The sequence below is a fragment of the Sinohyriopsis cumingii genome, chromosome 4 (genome assembly GCF_028554795.1).
Source record: "Sinohyriopsis cumingii isolate HCF-2022 chromosome 4, ASM2855479v2, whole genome shotgun sequence".
Lineage (NCBI taxonomy): Eukaryota > Metazoa > Mollusca > Bivalvia > Unionida > Unionidae > Sinohyriopsis > Sinohyriopsis cumingii.
In genome coordinates this window covers 10,420,749-10,425,866 of record NC_142964.1, presented here as the reverse complement: position 1 = coordinate 10,425,866, position 5,118 = coordinate 10,420,749, and positions in this window count along the sequence as shown.

The following is a 5,118-nucleotide window of genomic DNA, read 5'->3' as shown; positions in this document are numbered from 1 at the left end:
GAAAGAAACAAACACCGACCAACGGGTAGCTGCTGGCAAACTGTCGCACATGTCCACATTGGCAGTACCCTAAACTCGAACCCACGCTGACAGAATTGACAAGGCAGTGAATATAGCTAAAAGTATCTAATTAGTTTTAAATACTTCAAGGGAAGCAAATTATGTATTTTTAGCTAGATTTAATGACGCTGACATGAAAATTAACTGGGCTACAAATTGGATAACATTTTCGATGCTGTTTGGAACTAACTATAAAATAAAACAGTTCCAGATACACATCAAAAACTACACAAATTCATACTGTCACTAGCATCCGCAAAGGCGGCATCAACCAGAAATATGTTATATCTGACCTGATTCTTCAAACTTAATCAAACACCCCCAACCAACTCCAGTTGATTCACACGTTGTAAAGAAATGGAAATTCATGCACCTACCAAACACAGTGGTTAATTCATCAGTCCACGTGCTATTACACAAGATTTCCATGTAGTGTATCATTGTACCAGTAATAGCAACACTTGCCATATTTCAAGGACAGAAAATATAAATTTCCAAGAATATCATGAATTTGAAATCACCTCACAGTCATTAAACATTTTGTTAGACTAAGCTGTGTACTTTATCGTACCGTTGCCTACCATTGAACTTTATTCCAAGTTAGAACTGATGAAAGTTAAACATTATTCGTACGCACGATATTAAAGTACTTATTGCTAATTTTAAATGACATCCATCCGTACAATGTGATAATACAGCAATAATATCAAATGATTTTATGTTTATATTTTCTCATGCGTATAACTTGTGTACTTTGGGTCGACTGAGCACCCCGTTGCCCTCGTTAATATAATCGTATTGATGATGATCGTTTACCAAAATAAAAGCACGTGATTTGAGACGCTCATTATGCAATACTTGCAAAACGTAGCAATTATATCTTTTTTCTTGACGTTTTTGTTTATTGTCCAAGAGCAGGATCTCTCTCTCTCTCTCTCTCTCTCTCTATATATATATATATATATATATATATATATATATATATATATATATATATATATATATATATATATATATATATATATATATATATTTAAAATCTCCTTACAGTCATTAAACTTTTCGTTAGACTGAGCTGTGTACTTTATCGTACCATTGCCTACCATAGAACTTTTTTCCAAGTTTGAACTGATGAAAGTTAAACATTATTCGTATAGATTCTACTGAGATTGTTATTAGGATTTTCATAGAAGAATGTAAAACCTGATATACTTAATACAGAGTGAGAGGCAATCATAGTCCCTGGTGAATACTGTGTTTTGAATCTGTTAACTATATTGCGAAAGTGCAGGGTTATTTTAATTTAAATAGAAAAATAAGCTGAGTGAGAATTTTTTTTATGTCGATGTCTGTACCAAGAGTGTTACATTTTTTGTCTATCCTTCGGCAGAGTCTCGTGGGGAGATGAATAATGCAACCCCTTGTCTGGAATTTCCTTGTCTCGGTGCAAACCCCAACTTAGATTCTCCTAATCTAGCCTATGATAATATAAAAAACATTTTGCGGGAACAATATTATTGATGAAACACATCTTAAATGTGTTCTTACTTTGAGGACTGTTGTTAATTTAGTTTTATTATTTGGGGATTACAAGGCAGAACTCTTTTATAGATTTCATGTTTGATCAAAATACAAAAACTTCATAAGCTTCAGTAAGCAACTTTTGGTGTACATCCTGTCATTTCTGTTAAAGGCATATTGCGCAAACAAAAATATTGCGTAAGGATGTCCAGACAAGCCATGTTTCATTTTGAAGATGTGATTAAAGCCTTTCTGTTGTATGTGATGTGTATTCAGTATTTACTATGTTTGATGGAGATCTCTCGGTACTGTAAATTCCCATGGTCAGGATGGAAGCACATAAATAAGGCACGTATGTTTGATGTTCTCAGGGTGATGGTGGAGTCAAATGAAGGTGAAAGTGCAGTCAGCTCAGGGTGATGGTGGGGTCATATAAATATCATGGAAAAGTGTATTTTGTTAGTATCAGAAAATATAAATAGCGCCCAGTTCAAATAACACGAGGAGTTTAACAAGAAAACTGTGTGAAAGATATTTGTAATAGCATTTGAAAATATAGTTGAATTTTGGTGGGAGTCGCGTTCTGTTGTTTTTATGAATATCACATAAAACATCTAGACACAAGTCTGACTAAACTTTGGCTCATTAAGCAGACGGAAAACCAATAACGGATACAAAACCTACAGAGCACAGATGACTTCCTTATGTGACGTCCTGTGCATTCGAAGTTGTAGTCAGAGTCAAGTGTCTTTTTCAGGCTATGGACAAAATTGAATTATAAATGTATTCGAAAATCTTAAGACACATACTCGTAAATAAGTACATATTTAGTTAGTGAGTTGCGACAAATGATTGACACATCACCATCTCATGGAGATATTTTGCTATACTGCAAGAAACGGTTTCAGGAATGCTTTAAGGACTCACGGTACTAATTCAGTTCCCATAGTAAACACATGCAAACACCGTCATATTAAAAATGCGATAACTTAAAAATTTTGAGTTCTCATGATCAAACCTATATTTATCAGTATAGATGAAACCTGGATGTCAGCCTCTGTGTAGAGGAAAGGATATGAGCCGCGGCATTTTCTGGACCTGCATGTTTTTAAAACACGTGCTTTCAATTCCACACCAAAGAGTCAGGTGCTAATTTTACTAATGAGTGTTCCAAACTCAAGACTGTTAAAGGACTGAAATTCCATCAATAAAACAATATCTCTAATTTTTTTCACTTACAACTAGGACAAGATCTCAAAAGATTCATTTTCCTACAACGTAACTTACATTATTAACCAATCCTGGTCAGCCTAACCCATATATACTCTATTTTAGGTTCACCCATTTCCAGGCTGGTTCCCATTTTTCCATAACATTAGTACCATGTGTCCTTCATAGTAGTGATTAAAGCATAATTAGTGGCAAAACCTTAACTTGAATGGAGCGCATTTTTCTAAGATAGCGACGTATAAGTCGAAGCAAGTTCTGCCAATAATTTTAATAATTAATTTTTCACCTTGTTTTTTTTTTTATCTAAGCAGCTCAGTTTCTTCGAACATTTCGACAATGTGTTGTCATGGACTGTCACATAAAGCCACTACAAAAAAACAGATACATGTATTCTGTGTACTTGAGACCTATGATGGAGATATTGTTATGGACTATTTGTATTCGGCTATTCTTCTGTTAGGCATAGAGGACGTGTTGTCAGGATGGCAGTTAGTGTTGTCAGGATGGCAGCCCTATAAATATGACCTATGTAATGTCCCACGAGTAACTCCAGCTTGATATTGTATGGTTTTTCAATCTCCGCGTGAGATATTGCTGCTGTCAGTCGTATTCGTAGACGTTGCAATGAATAGCTACTGCCTTGTTTTAAATGTTTTAAAAGTGTTAAATTAAAATTTGAAAATGCATGCTGAGACGCAGTGTCATAACTCATTATCCGAAAGTACTTTCCTTAAACATTATGCCGTATTATGACTACTGCCATTCTGACCACATATAAACATAGTCGACATTCTTTAAACCTTTCTCAGCAGCATACCCCAAATATCAACTGGATTTGAAACGGCACCCAAATGATTAAGATACTAAACTGCAAGCTTTTTATGCAAACTGATATAATATTCAAAGAAATTTAAAGTACTTGAAAGTATCATAGAGATATATCAACACTCTCTCCATTGTGCATGTTGCAAACGACATCTTCACCTTACACTCGCCACTCTCAGAAGTTCATAATATCTGTAGAGCGCCCTCTATGGGATTTATGTTGTACAATTTCGTACTTTGCTTAGGGTTTGATTTTCAGGGAATAATAATGTCCCAGAGTTGCTTTCTAAAAGAAACAATGTATATCATAGCGTTGCTAAAATAGCTTTAGCCCCCTTCATTTTGGTACATGATTGATGAGTGTAATTAGGGTTACTGAGTATTTGCTGGCCAGATCTTCAGTTGTTTACCACACAGAAGACTACTAGTTCCGCTCGGTCATTACTTATTGCTCTTTCAGAAGTGAGTATTATATACTCCAGCAAGCTTAAGTTTGCCTATTTTAAAAACTGCTCAAGTTAGTGCACTTTGGATTAGTTCAGGTTCATTTGTCGAGCATAGGGCAGCAGCAATTTCGATTGGCTGTCTGAGTTACTTATCGCGTTTTTACCCTATAACTACAAATGAAAATGACCGCTCCAGTGGCCTAGTGGTTAGAGCGTCCGCCTCGGATGCGGGAGGTCGTGGGTTCGATCCCCGGTCGAGTCATACCAAAGACTTACAAAAATGGTACAACAGCTGCCTCGCTTGGCGCTCGACATTAAGAGGTTAGTGTTAGGACTGGTCGGCCTGGTGTCAGGATAATGTGACTGGGTGGGACATCATGCTACATGTCTGCGGCACGATGCCCCAGTACTAGACATCACTATAAACTGTCACACTACAGACATCGTAGCGATATGAATGAAAAAGTGTTAAAGCTACGTTAAAAATCCAAATCACACAAACACACACACAAATGAAAATATTTCAGTCACAGTACATGAACGTAGCGTGGAACAATGCTTGTTTCAAATGCACATCACTTTACCTTATACCTGTCAATTGTCTCAAGTACTAAATATATCGGTAAAGCGAGGTCGCTCGCCTTCTGATATTAGCTGGAGAGCATCCAACCAACATGGCGTTAAACCCCAGAAAACCAAATTAAACCTGTGAATTTTCTTATTCACATGTGTATTCATCAGTATGCCTTTTTAAGTCGAATACTGGTATTTCGCACTATGCGTCATGAGAAACGACGCAAACACCTAACATAAAGAAATATTTCTATTCCACATTACTGAAACACATATGCTTAAAAATATGAAAAGAATCCCATATGTTAAGAAATTAGGAAGGGTACAGTTTACGAAACTTAGCCATGTTGTCATAAGGTTTCTAGAAAACTATACATAATGACGTATGCTCCTAGAAAATGACTAGTTTTTCGGTTTGAGACATATATTCCCAACATGGACTCCCCAGATTCAAACACATTTT